Raw genomic sequence first — 15,250 nt, forward strand, 5'->3', positions numbered from 1 at the left:
CATCAGGGATTACATTTCAACATGAGATCTGGGCAGGGACAAATATACAAACTATACCAGAGAGGAGCAAAAGTTCCATGCCCCTTTCATTTGACTAGAGACATAGGGACAGCCATTTTCTTTTTCTTTCTTTTTTTTTTTTTTTTTTTTGAGATGGAGTCTTGCTCTGTTGCCCAGGCTGGAGTGCAGTGGCGCGATCTCGGCTCACTCCAAGTTCCGCCTCCCGGGTTCAGGCCACTTTCCTGCCTCAGCCTCCCGAGTAACTGGGACTACAGGAGCCTGCCACCATGCCCGGCTAATTTTTTGTATTTTTTAGTAGAGACGGGGTTTCACCGTGGTCTCGATCTCCTGACCTCGTGTTTCGCCCGCCTTGGCCTCTCAGAGTGCTGGGATTACAGGGGTGAGCCACTGTGCCTGGCTGGGACAGCCATTTTCTATATCTCCCATGAGTTTGGAGAAAATACATGCCAGAGTGCCAACTGTCTCAAAAGAGTCTTTCCTCCTTTTACCAGCTCAACTCTTTTATATCACTCACTTAAACAATGTGCCAATGCCTGCAGAACCAATTTGGGTCCAATGCCTCTCCAGATCATCTAGCACCTGAGTTTAGAATATGGGGTTTTGGCATTTGTTGTTTAGGCCTTTGGAGTCTGTGGCCAAACTCCATTTGAGAGGTTATGTCGCTTGCAACATCCAGTTCAGCCCATGTTTTCAAGGATAGGTCTAACCCACAGAATGCTCACTGAAAAACTTTTAATTATAGACATTACGGGTACAGGTCACATCCATCCCAACAGGTGAGGAAACAGGTCTGGAACAACTGCAAAGCAGTGGTGACTGCATACTGCTGGGTGATCTGATTCACATTCCAGAAAAGGTTCACTTGCAAGAAAAACATGTGGCTGGCACCTCCACCTGGCCTGAAATCTCCAACTCATCCTGCTGAAGAGTAGAAGCTTGGAATCTGCCTCTTTTGGGTTCTAATACTGAGCTGTTTCCTATTGGTCTTAATGCCTCTGGAAAGTTATTTTATTCTGAGTATTTTCTTTTATGGTAGATGATACATATTTTAATAACTTATGCAATGAAGCTGAAATAAGTTGAACAATATAAAGAGTTAGTAAAACTCCTGGTACTCAACCTATTTAACTCTCAGTGCTAGTTACAGTAAGCAAAGATCACCTTCAGTTGAAAGTGTTCAAAGGACAGAGGGTGGGCTAGAGCAGTGGTTCACAAAATGTCATCCTTATCCAGCATCAGTGTTACAGCCTGGGATCTGCACAGAAACGAAACTTCCCAGGTGGCCAGTTACCCATGGGACCTGCAAAGGCTCTGCTACCTGAGAATTCTATCCTTAAAAAAGGAACAAAAACAAAATTAAGTCTTTTCATGATTCTCACTAGTCACAGCACGGCAGGCTTCTAGCCAGCATACTCATACTTTTCCTCACAGTGGAGCACTGGTTCCCTGAGGGCGGTCCTTGAGCAGCACCACCTGTGCACTTGTTAGAGATGCAGTTTCTCAACACAACCTATCCTCACCAACATAACAGCAAATTGAATTTGAAGTAGGGACACCAATCTAAATGTATTGAGTCTTCCATGGAACCCACTGCCTATCAAAATGTGAAAATGATAATGAACCACTGCTACTCATTTCATCCTTTAAAATGATTTCTCCATTAGATAATTGAAAAACAATTGAGGTCAGCACAGTGGCTTACGCCTGTAATCCCAGCACTTTGGGAGGTGGAGGCGGTCGGATCACCTGAGGTCGGGAGTTCGAGACCAGCCTGGCCAACACAGTGAAACCCCATCTTTACTAAAAATACAAAATTAGCCGGGCATGGTGGTGGGCACCTATAGTCCCAGCTATTCAGGAGGCTGAGGCAGGAGAATGGCTTGAGTGCAGGGGGCGGAGGTTGCAGTGAGCCAAGATCACACCATTGCACTCCAGCATGGGCGACAGAGACTCTGTCTCAAAACAAACAAACAAACGAACAAAAAAATTGAAACAAAGTTTTTCTTTCTTTTCTTTTTTTTCTTTTTTCTTTTTGAGACAGAGTTTCGCTCTTGTTACCCTGGTTGGAATGCAATGGCGCGATCTCGGCTCACCACAACCTCCACCTCCCAGGTTCTCCTGCCTCAGCCTCCCAAGTAGCTGGGATTACAGGCATGTGCCACCACGCCCAGCTAATTTTGTATTTTTAGTAGAGATGGGGTTTCTCCATATTGGTCAGGCTGGTCTCCAACTCCCGACCTCAGGTGATCCGCCCGCCTTGGCCTCCCAAAGTGCTAGGATTGCAAGCGTGAGCCACTGCACCCAGCCAAAACAAAGTTTTTCAGTCATGGATTATGGATAAATTGAGGTGAGGTGCTATCAGGACAATAACTGTTTTCAAGCTCCCTAGCAAATCTAGTTTGTATTACATTTGAGAAACATTGCCCTAGATCCAGTTTGCCCAACTATACTAAATGCAGTAGGAAAGGTCCTTGTCTTTCCAAAAATCTCAAGAAAAGACCTCCCACAGATATAACACGGGTTATATGTCACTCCAAGTACAAGTACTTTCCCAAAAAGGAGAGGACCTATTGATAAAAGTCAGACATTTTATCCATGGCATGGAAATAGTTGTCAATTGCAAGTAAAATAATTTTAATAACATTTGGGATGAGACTTTTTTTTTTTTTGAGATGGCGTCTCGCTCTCATCACCCAGGTTGGAGTACAGGGGCACGATCTCGGTTCACTGCAACATTCGCCTCCCGGGTTCAAGCGATTCTCCTGCTTCAACCTCCCGAGTAGCTGGGATTACAGGTGTACACCACCACACCTGGCTAATTTTTTGTATTTTTAGTAGAAACTATCTGGGGCACACCAGATAGTTTATGCTAAATATGTGTTTCAGTGCTAAATATCTGCTTTTGTATGTCTGGCACTTTAGGACATGTTGTATCATTTTGACCTCTGTGGGGGCTGGAACTGAGTAGCAAAGGTCAATGATCTAGACCCTCCACGGTTCTATGACCAAGGCCGGTAACACTTTGCATGTACTGTGTCACATATCATGTGCTGGAAGAATTAAACACTGTTCATGTAACTCTGCAGGGAGAGGATAGCTGGAAGCTTCAGTCTGGTTTCTTTTGGACTCTCTCCCTATGTGCCTTTTCTCTTTGCTGATTTTAATGTATACCCTTTTGCTGTAAAACAAAAATTGTAATTATGAGTATAATAGCTTTTGCTTTATTCTTTGTTATTTATTTTTATTTTTGGACATGGGGTCTTGCTCTGTCACTCAGGGTGGAGTGCAGTGGCATGATCATAGTTCACTGCAACCTCAAACTGCTGGGCTCCGGGAATCCTCTCACCTCAGCTTCCCAAGCAGCTAGGCCTGTAGATGCAAGCCATCATGCCCAACTTATAATAGCTTTTCTGGGTTCTGTGAATTATTCTAACAAATCATCTATCCTGAGAGAGTTCTTGGGGATCCCTGGTACATCAAAGAATAAATGATGTCCAAATGTGAACACACTTTACCTAATTCAAATAACATGAGAGTTACTTAAAATTTCCAAACTGTTGCCTGAAATCCAGAACAACATCAGCAGAGGTATCCTCAACCCCATGTTCCTGGCTTAAATATGCCATGATAGTCCAGAAAAATAACATTGCAATTTCCAAAGATTAGGGCTGTAGCAAAGAATCAACCTTCTGGAGTAAAGCAAGGCATCAGATTTAGAAGATATTTTTGACTAATGGAGTTTTATATATCAAGGAGGCCAATATCGACCAATTCATTGAGTAATTGAACATAGCATTCCTTTTGATCTGCTTGGTTTATGCAGGCCAAGTGTAACTGGGGATGGATTATCTTCACTTAAGCCTCCTAAATTGAGGTCTCAGGAAGTGTAATTCCCCAAAGGAAAAATGGAATGCAAATTTTCAACACACTGTCATAACCAACCAAAATCCCAGGAGGGATAATACTTACTTTGCTGTCTTGTTACTCAAGGATACATACCTGACTACTCAAGTTTGGAGACTCCAGGGAAGTCAGTATCTCTTCATTCTATCATTCAACGGAAACTTGTTTGTGCAGACAAAAAGCACACCTTTGACAGCTTTAGTCCTTTCTGCATTGAGAAACTCCTGTTTGTTTTTCATGCTTAGGGAAAAATTCAAGGTATGTTTTTCACACCATTTTAATGGAATATAGTGTAAAGGCTAAGAGTATAGTCTCTGGACCCATATTGTCTGGATTCCAATCCTACATGCACTAATTACTACTTGTGTTAATTTGGGTATGTTTCTTACCTTTTCTAAGCCTTATTTTCTTCATCTGTAAAATGAAGATCATAGTATTCACCCTTATGGTGTTTTCGAGTACTATTGACTCAATCCAGGTAAAACACTTAGTACTCAGAAAATAATAATCACTCAATAAATGTTAAATATCATTGTCATTATCATTATCATTAGTCAACCTTCATTTTAATCTCAGTAGCACTTTTAAAGATTTTGATCCTGTAACTGCTATGACATGCCTTCTAAATGTCATTATATATTTTAGCTGCCTTTTCCTGGTCTCATTTTCATGATCAATCTCCTTTACTAGGGCAGTAAATGATAAATACACCATGCCTCAATCCCAGGACACCAATTTCTTCTTGTGTTCTTCACAGTTGTCTTGAGAAGTCTGGTTTATTTCCATGCTTCAGCTGGCAGTTTACATACTGGTAACTCCCAAAATTTATCTCTCTGTCACCAACCCCTATTCTGAACTCCACATCTCAGTATCCAATGGGAATTCTTGTCATCTCCACCCAGTTGAATAAAAGGTATTCTAAAATCATATGAATAATACGTAAATGCAAAAATGAGATTTTTATCTCTCATCTCTGTTTTTCTCATACTCACTGCTATTTCCGTGATTGGCGGTCACCAAGCCATTTCGTTATGCAAGCCAAAATCTAGGGGTCAAGATTAATACACTCTCTCACCTGTAGTATCCAATCCATTACAAGGTCCTATATAATTCTCATATATTTCCATATGTTAGCATCTCAACTGTGAAGACACCAATGGTCAAGTATATATTAAACAACCTTGCACCTACAAGATTGATAAACATTAAACTTAGAAAATCTCCTCATATTCTAAGAATTACTAAGCCTGATTGCTGTCAGTTTCCCAAATTACTATGCTACAGGCATTCATATAGCAGTTAATGTTAGTTTCTAAACAAAATTGATAATTACGCTGTTATAGACATTTGGTTTTTAATAAAAACTATACATGAGCTATAAAAACATAACAAGATTACATGTCACTAAGAACTGATTTGGTTTCCACTAATGAACTATAAGCAGTTACAACTAGATTTTGCGACTTCTTTAGTCACTTTTAATGCATGAGCACTCCAGTTAATTATTGAGTTGACTTCATTTACATTTTCAGTGTCTGTCAAAAGGAATATCAACCATGTGTCTCAATAATTCAATAAATAAAGCATGTAACAAAGTTGAATTTGGATTTTAAGTATAGATTTTATTTAAAAATTAAACTAATAATTTCATGTGAAACATCAGATTAGCTAAACATTAAATTAAATTCCTTAATCTGGGAATATCTTGAAGGCACATTGACTTGTAGCTATACTGAGGAAAAAAATGTAATATATGACGCAAATTTAACTCAAATTTATGTTCAAATGACATAATATTTCAGGATTATTGTAATGCAATAGAGAACTTTTTAATATCTCTTATAACATTTGTTATTCTGATAGTTTAGAAAGCCAGGATTACATAGTTCTGTTAACTCTTTCAAAGGATATTAACGTCTTTCATTAAATGAAGGAAGGACAAGGAAAAATATGAATTTGACATCGAACATTATAGCGCAAAGGTTGAAATGGCTTAGTGGATGAACTTTTCTGATCTTTGGTTAAATTAACATTATCTAGACTGTTCTGAATCTGGTGATTTCAGATGTTAGAATCCTAGAATCTCAATAGAACTACAAATATCCAGTCTAACTGCTTAACTAGTAAAATAATCTGTTTGTAATCTTTCTAAAGCATGGTACCACTCCTACCAATGCCTTTAAAAACAATACTTTATGGGTCCCAAATCACCAAAAAAAAAAAAAAAAATCTATATTCTGCCATCTGATTTCCAATTGTCTTTCCAAAATTATTTCCTACTGCTTTTTTTTTTCTCACACACTCCATGTCCCAGACAACAAATTACCAAGTATTCCCTGAACATATACAGTCTTCACACCTCAACAGCTTTGTCTCAACTCTTCAGTAATGCCATCTCTTCAACCCCAAATCTAAGTAATCTGTCAAGGTGTAGTTCAGATATCATGTCAAGACTTCATCATGAAGTCACACCAGACTGCCATATATGACAGTAATTTCTCCTTCCTCTAATGTTCCATCATACCCAGTGACTCATTTAAGTACTTACCACACTCTAATATGCATTAAAATTATTTATGCAGAATTCTTAAAATTTAAAGTATTCTTTAAGCAGAACCCTCTTTTGATTTATCATTTGTTTCCCTTTTAACAGTGTTTCACTCACTGATTGTTAATTCAGTGAATAATTGTCTCACTGACAGAGAAAAGGGCAACATTTAAGTGAACTTCAAAGGGAACTATCACTCACTGATTTCATTTTACTTTTATTTTATTTTATTTATTTAATTATTTTGAGACAGAGTCTCTCTGTCACCCAGGCTGGAGTGCACTGGCACAATCTCAGCTCACTGCAACCTCCATATCCTGGGTTCAAGCAATTCTACTGCCTCAGCCTCCCAAGTATCTAGGACTACAGGTGTGCACCACCATGCCCAGTTAATTTTTGTGTTTTTAGTAGAGATGAGGTTTCACCATGTTGGCCAGGGTGGTCTCGAACTCCTGACCTCAAGTGATCTGCCCACTTTGGTGTCCCAAAGTGCTTGGCTTACAGGCGTGAGTCACCATGCCCGGCCGCTGATTTCATGTTAATAAATGTAAGTGTTTATTTGCTGAATATGAAGTGTAACTCTTATAATATATTTAGATTACATTTAGAAATCATCATGCATCAGATTCAGAATGGTGAAACAGTTAGGAGCCACAATGTAATTGCCAAAACAATAACATAGTTTAATTCTTTATCCTTACTCTTAAAAGACCATTGAAAGAGATACAATCATAATGACCTAAGTAATGGAGTAATGTATTTAGATTTTTATCTGATCTTGGCAAGTGCAATATTTCATTCATTAATGTATTTAGGGAAAAACCCTATATTGTTAAAGTTGTACATTATTTTCCTATGGAAGAAGGCCTAGTACAAAAATGAGGAACAGAATATTTTTCAAAAAAGCGGTGTTTCCCTGCCTTTTCCTACCCCTGCTGACCAATTTGCTCCACAAATATCTATTTTGAAATGTGTGTGGTTTGGTCCTAATAAAGTTACCTTCTCATTAACCAAAATGACTCCAAAAGGCATGGGGAGGAATAAAGAACAATGCAATCATAACAGAATTTCGGAAATTAAGATTTCTAGCAATCTTGGCCAACAAATGCTAAATTTGTTATCTAATACAAACAGAAGTATGGTAATGGTACATAAATAGACTAATAAAATGGAAGAGAAAGCCCAGAAATAAACCCTAGTATACATACAATTTTAAGATATGTGTAAAATCTTCAGCTCAGTAGGCAGATCTATTATTTATTAAATAATACTAGGATAAATAGTTGACTATAGGAAACAACACTATTTACTTTTAAGATACCAACATATGTATTGTTTTAAAGAGATAAATAGTTAAAAAACATAAATTAAATATGACTGATTGTCATATTGTAGATATTTGAGCAACAGATTGGAAGAGAAAACTATAAAAGTCTAAACACATTAAAATAAATTTGGTTTCCTAAAAATTTTAAGTTCACTTTGAATCTTAGAGAATGTCATTGTGCAAATTGCAAAGATAAAGACAAATAGAGTGACTTGGTCTGTGATGCAAAGAAAGCATGATAATAAAATCTACAGAAGGATAACCTTTTAAAATATATACTTAAGGTTAAAATGCCCTTCTACTTAATAATATTTTTTAAAAACCAAATAAACTGAAAGGAAATGTGAGAGATTTTTCTTATAACTGCTATAGCCAAGACTTAGACTTGGGAATGGCATAGAAAGAATATTGTTAGAACAATTAAAATAGGGGGAAAGGCAAAAAGATGTTTCTCTGTTCTAGGAAGAGGATATTGATCATAGTATGTTGGCTGGTGTTTTTGACATTTTCTCAGGATTATGAGACGGGATAATTATATTCGTTTTGCCAGTAAAGTTAGTTGAGGCTTGCAGAAATTTAATTACTTGCTCAAGAACTCTTTAAACCTCAATCCTAGGTTTGGACCCTTTCACTGTGATTGCAGGTGCTGGGCCTCAGAAAACAATACCCCAAAATGAAAGCTTCAGAAGCAGCCTGAGAAACAAAAGCCTTCCTATGACCTTGTCCTGTCCTCCTGTGTCTTAGTCCCTTTCTCCCTCAGGGCTAGCCATAGAAACTAGAATCCTTCTTCCTCAAGGCAGGTCATAGAAACCAGAATCCCTTTTCCCCAAAGCTACTCATAAAATCTAAAAATATGACTCTTTAATTTCCCTCTGCCTTTCTGTGTAAAAACTGGCTATAAATAAATTATTTGACCCATATTTTTTTTGCTGTAGGTCAAAAGACCTACATTCCAGAAAGGGTCTGCCCCTTACCCAGAAAGAAAAAATGCATGCTCAGAGAGGCCAAGAAGAATCTAGACAGTCCTTGCTGGATTTTCCCACTAGTCTATTGGCATTAGATCATCTTTTTTGTCCAATCAAATTTCAACACAGCTGTCTATACTTTGTTGAACCTAAGCATAAAAATCAGTAATTTCCCCTGTATCTTTGAGTCTTCATTCTGAAGGCTCCCGTGCATGCACGTTAAGTACATTTATATGTCTTTTCTCCAATTAATCTGCCCTTTGTAATTTGATTTTTCAGTGAACCTTCAGATAGCCAAGCCTTTGGACCCAACACAGGTAAATATTATTTCCAGTATACCAACAACTCTGCATGGCTTAAGTAATCCATAGAAAAATAAACTATAGCAAGTTTATAAAATAGAAAATAAACTACAAATATGATTACAAAATGCTATACCAGTATTTATAATTGGTCTTTTGGTGCATTCAAAACAAGAAAAAGTCCAGTTCCCAGCAGGCAACTCTTCCAGGGAAATGAGCTGAATCAAATCAGATGAAGCATATGTCTTAGTGGTGATAAGGTCTCCTTTTTTTTTTTTTTATTTTGAAATCTAATTCAGTGTTTGTGTATGTGTGTGTGTGTGTGTGTGCACGTGCACGTGGGTGTGTGTGTTTCCATACTGAAAATGTGATTACAAATTGAACAAATTGTATAAAAGTCAATGACCCAACAAATTTCATTTTCTCTCTTTAAAGATTGTATTACACAGAAAATTACATTAAATCCTACATAAGATAAGCATAATTAATAAATTTTTTAAATGAAAAGCAATATTTTGGCAGAGTCATGCAAGAAATTCTATGTAGCAAATGGTAAAATGAGAAGATACAAGCTTATATTCATTGCTTAGCAACAATCTGGGATGAATGCCCAGGAAATAATTGCTAACTATCAGAGGCAGGTAAAATTTAGAGGGGATAAAATATATCTTTGTTGAAACTTCTGAAGAAAATAATGCTTTGTTGCTGAGCTTAGATCACTTTTGGACAGTGCAGAGGGGCCTGTCTTTATTTCATAATCTGTTCCTTCTTCAAGCCCTGATTATTTCAACTGATGTTAAGGAAATCAAAACATTTCACCTTGTGGGAGCCATAGGTTCTTGGCCCCCTAAGGTTTGCTAAAAATCACTGACATGAGGTAGATTGATTAATAGGAGAAAAGGCACACAAATTTATTTAACCTGCATACACAGGAGCCTTCAGAATGATGACCCAATGTCCCAAAGAGTTACAGAAACTTATATACCACCCTGAGGCCACAGTAAAGAATGTAGACTCAGAGCATGACCAGAAACAGGTAAATCAGACTTAAAGGTAAGACAGGTTAAGAGAAAGAGAAAGAAAGCAGCTTGACTAGCAAAGGTGGCCTTGTTATGTAGATGGAGCTTCCCTCAGAGAGAATACATGGTACATGTTTCTTTGCAGATCTGTTAAAAGTGTCTGACTCTAAGGGAGGCAGAGCAAGATGGACAAATAGAATCCTCCAGTGATCACCCCCTCTGCAGAATCACCAAATTGAATGATTATCCACACAAAAAAGTACTTTCATAAGAACCAAAAATCAGATTAAGTACCAGCTCAGTTGCAATGGGGTAGAACACCATAAGGGCTTCTGGGATTCCAAATTCCAGACCTTGGCTCCCGGATGGCATTTCTGGACCTTCTCGAGGTCTGTGGGAAGCCCCCGCTACCCTGAAGGGAGAGTCCCAAGCCTGGGAGCACTCACCACAAGCTAAGTAAAGAACCCTTGGGCCTTGAGTAAATGGTCGTAGCCAAGCAGTACTCACCATGGGATGGGGATGGTGGTAGTCCTGGGGAGAGACTCCCCTGCTTTAGGAAACGGGAGGCAAAAATGGGAAGGAATTTGTCTTGCAGCTCAGCCACAGTACAATAGAGCACCAGGTAGATACCTAGGGTTCCCAACTCCAGGACCTGGCTCCTGGGTGACATCTCTGGACCTGCCCAGGTCCAGGGTGAACTAGCTGCCCTGAGGGGATGTACACAAGCATGGCTAGATTTTCCAGTTGCTGACTATAGAGCCCTTGGGCCTTGAGTGAACATAAATAGTAGCCAGGCAGTGGTGACTGCGGGCCTTGGGTGAGACCCAGTGCTGTGCTGGCTTTTAGTATGAACCAATGCAGTCCCAGGGCTGGTGGCCACAGGGGTGATTGTGTCACCCCTCCCCCAGCTCCAGGCAGCTCAGCACAGAGAGAGACTCTGTTTATTTGAGATAAAGTAAGGGAAGAAAACAAGAGTGTTTGTTTGCTAATCCAGAGAATTTTCCTGGATCTTAATCAAGAACACCAAAGCAATACCTCTATAAGACTGCAAGAGCCACAGTATTACTGTGCTTGGGGTGCTCACTAATGCAGATACTGCTGCAGTGACTAAAGACTTAGGTCACACCAAAGTCCCTTTGAATACTTGGAAAGCTTTCCCAAAACTACAAAGAATACAAAGATACCTAATTCTTCAATGCCCAGACACCAAAGAACATCCACAAGCCTCAAGACTATCCAGGAAAACACGTCCTCACCAAATAAATAAAGAAAGCACCAGTGACCAAGCCGAGAGAGACAGAGATATGCGATCTTTCACAAGAACAAATGAAAATATCTGCTTTGAGGAAGCTCATCGAAATTAAAGACAACACAGAGAAGGGATTCAGAATTATATCAGATAAAGTAAACAAAAAGATTGAAATATAAAAAGAATCAAGCAGAATTCTTTGAGAAATGAAATTGACATACTGAAGATTGCATCAGTGTGTCTTAACAGCAGAATTGATTAAGTAGAAGGAATAATTAGTGAGCTTAAAGACAGGCTATTTAAAACAACAGAGTCGGAGGAGACAAAAGAATAAAGAATAATAAAGCATGCCTACAAGAGCTAGAAAACAGCCTAAAATGGGAAACTCTAAGAGGTATTGGCCTTAAAGAGAAGGTAAAGAGAGAGATGGGGATAGAAAGTTTATTCCAGGGGATAATAACAAAGAACTTCTCAAACCTAGAGAAAGATATCAATATCCAAGTATAAGGTTATAGAACACTAAGTAGATTTAACCCAAAGAAGACTACAGCAAGGCATTTAATAAACATTTAATTAAACACAATAAAAAGTCCAGAAATATGGCCAGTGAATTTTGGACATGGGTGCCAAGCTAATCTAATGGAATAAAGAAGAGTTGTTTTAAAAGGTATTATAACAATTGAATAACCAAATGGAAAAATGTACCTGGATGCCAATCTTACATTACATAAATTTATTCGAAATGGATCTTAGGCCTCAATATAAAAGCAAAAATTATAAAATTATAAAACTTACACGATAAAATATTTCAATCCTTGCTGTAGGAAAAGATTTCTTAGAATACAAAAAGAAAAGATAAATTGTATTTTATCAAATATAAAAAAGAACTTTTCCTAAAAGTCAAGAAATGAAAGACAAGTCATAAACCTAGAGAAAATACTAACAATACATTTACCTGAACAAAGAGCTTGTATCTGGAATACATAAAGAATGATTCCACTTGATACTAAAATGACTACTAAAATAGTGGACAACTTTCATGGTTAAATATTTCAGTAAAAGATATTCAATAAGCTCATGAATAAGTTCCCAACACTTTTACTCCTTAGCAAGATACAAATAAAATCCACAATTCAGATACCAATTCACGCCTTCTATAATGTCTGCAATTAAAAAGTGTCACAAAACCAAAAGCCTGCACGGATGTGGAGCAACTGGTACTTCAATACACTGATATTAGGACTGAAAAATGGTACAGGGACTTCGAAAAACATTTTGGCAGTTTCTCAATAAGTTAAACACACACCACCATATGATGCAGACCTTCTACTTCCAGCCCTTCTATTTACTCCAGAGAAATGAAAGCTTATGTTCATACAAAGACTTCTAAAAACTCTGTTCATGGCCACTTTCTTTACAACAGTAAAAATGTGGAAAGAACCAAAATGTCCATCATTTGGTAAATGAATAAACAATATGTGGTATAACTATAACTATACAATAGAATTCAGATTCAAGAATGAAAAGGAACTGATTTTCTCATACACACAAAAGCATGCACCCACTTCAAATACATTTTTCCAAGTGAAGGAAGCAAATTGGACTACATATTTGTATCTATCCATTTACATGAAATTGCCATATATAAATTACCATTTAAACTTATGTCTACAGATACAAAAGAAAGATCATAAATATTTCAAAACAACCTTTAGTAATATGTCATCACACGACTATTTCTTTGACTTTTGTTAATTACGAATATGGCATGTGCTCTGTGTAAAACTTCCAAAACAAGGAAATCAATATTTCTTTGCAAAATAACCATAATTAGCCATCAAATGTATATATTACCAAATATAAACATATATATATTTACATACATAACATTTATAAATCTAGGCACATATTTGGAAGTTTATAATTTGTCCTTTTTATTGATAATGTAACTTGAAGATATTTTTCAGAAATATGTATAAATTTACCTGAAATATTATAAAAGTTGTACAGAAGTCACAATACGGACACACTATAACTTATCTCACAACTGTTTTGTCTTTTATTCATTGATACTTTTTTGCATGTATTTAAGTTAGTTGTGTCAAATACAGTCCTAGAAGAAGAATTAACATGCAAAAGGCATGCAAATTTTAAAACTTTGCTGGATCATCAAATTTATTTCCAGAAAGAGAGTAACATTTTAAACTCCTTTCATACTCTGATACGAGGGTAAAAATATAAAATTTATCTTAATCATATTTAATATACTTATCTTTTATATTTTTTGTATCTATTTTTAATGCTTTTTACTGATATCATTTGTTAACTAGGCTATAATTTTATTATTTGAAATACCAAAATTATTACACTTTAAGCATACATATATGTATATTTTCTTTTTGCTCTCACTTCTGTACTATAAATTGTTTCTGTATTGATTCAGATTTGAACTATCTTATATGAAGTATATAAACTACTTTGCCAAAGCTGAATGTTATTATATATTACATAATTATTGTAGATATAAGCTTTTTGCCATAGTTAATACAAATGTCACTTGATTTTCTTTATGGAAGATTTTGGGCGCTCTTATATAATTTCTCATCCAGGTCAACATTACCATCATCACCATTTTAAGGAAAAGGGTTACTATTTTGATATTTTGCTCAGAACTATGCTTATATTTTTAAAATTTTTAAATAATTTGTTCAAATCTGTATTATAATAAGAAAGAAACCTTGATTTCTTTGTCTTTTGTTATTTTTATGCTAGCTTTTCCTTTGTTTAATTTTGTTTTTACTGTCAGTGAAATCATTTTATTTATATGAATTAGTTTATATAAATAATTTTAATTAAAAATAGCTATAAAGTTTTGAAATACTTTAGCATACTATATATTTGACATATACATGAAATATGAAGAATATTAATGAAGTGAACAAATGTCTCTCTACCAATATTGCAAGAGAAATAAGGACATGTTACCAACAGGTGAACAATGACTTAAATGATGACAAGCCTTTTGTTATAAACCAGGTGGTATTTGGTGGAAAGATGTCATCGTCCTTGTGGACTTTGAGAAGTGCCTTCTCAATAGCATCCATGGAGACCTACGACCAGAGAAAATGGAGCTGAATCTTCCCAAAGAGAAAAGAAAACAAATTGTCAACACAGGATTCTATGTTAACAAGACCATCCTTTGAAACTGAGAATAAGATATATGCACTTAGACAGACCTCAGGCAATTCGTCTCTGAACAATCTGTAATTTATTTGCTCCCAGAAGCTCCACAGGCTGCAGGAAATGACGTGAAAACCCAAACTTTGAAAATGCGTGAAGGGCAAGATGCGCCTTCTGCTGGTGACAATAGGTAATGACAGTAGGTTGTAATTTCGGCCTAGAAATTTATGTAGCATCACAATTGTTTCATTGAATTGGTTACAAGAGAGTCACTAAGATTGGCTCAGAATTCTGGGATGGGCCATCAATCTCATCTTCTGAAGGAGAGGTTGTCAAAAAATGTGTAGAAATGTTTTTAATTAGCCTCAGATAAAAATCCAATAAAATAACTTAAATTGAATAAAAAATTTCAATAAACACAAAAGTGGTGACAAAAGAGGAAACAGAAATTAAAAGAGAAGAGAAAAAGCATAAAATGAAGGGAAAGATGGTCAACTTTAAAAAAAAAACTATTAATAATGACTTTAAATTTTATAAGGCCTAAACTTTCCATTAAAATTTAGTAGAGATTTACAGATAAGATAAAAAAGCAAGTTCCAATTTTAGACTCTTAATATGAAAGACAACTTACATTTAAAACCTAATTAGGTTGAAAATAATAGTATGGGAAAAGACAACAAACAAAAGCAAGCATTAAAGAGCTAAGTAAGGCCAGGCGTGGTGGCTCACGCCTGTA

The 15,250-nt window shown here is 36.5% G+C and overlaps 1 long non-coding RNA gene across 1 annotated transcript; it reads right to left on the reverse strand.

Annotated features, from left to right (window-relative positions):
- Positions 1 to 2,692: 2,692 nt before the first annotated feature.
- On the reverse strand, positions 2,693 to 14,471 carry LOC105506861. The gene is made up of 2 exons (XR_001000999.1): positions 14,354 to 14,471; positions 2,693 to 4,164 (listed from the first exon to the last, which is right to left on the reverse strand). It is a non-coding gene; the product is annotated as an uncharacterized LOC105506861 (long non-coding RNA).
- Between the last annotated feature and the right edge of the window lie 779 nt (positions 14,472 to 15,250).

The sequence above is a fragment of the Colobus angolensis genome, unplaced genomic scaffold (assembly GCF_000951035.1).
Source record: "Colobus angolensis palliatus isolate OR3802 unplaced genomic scaffold, Cang.pa_1.0 Scaffold140, whole genome shotgun sequence".
Lineage (NCBI taxonomy): Eukaryota > Metazoa > Chordata > Mammalia > Primates > Cercopithecidae > Colobus > Colobus angolensis.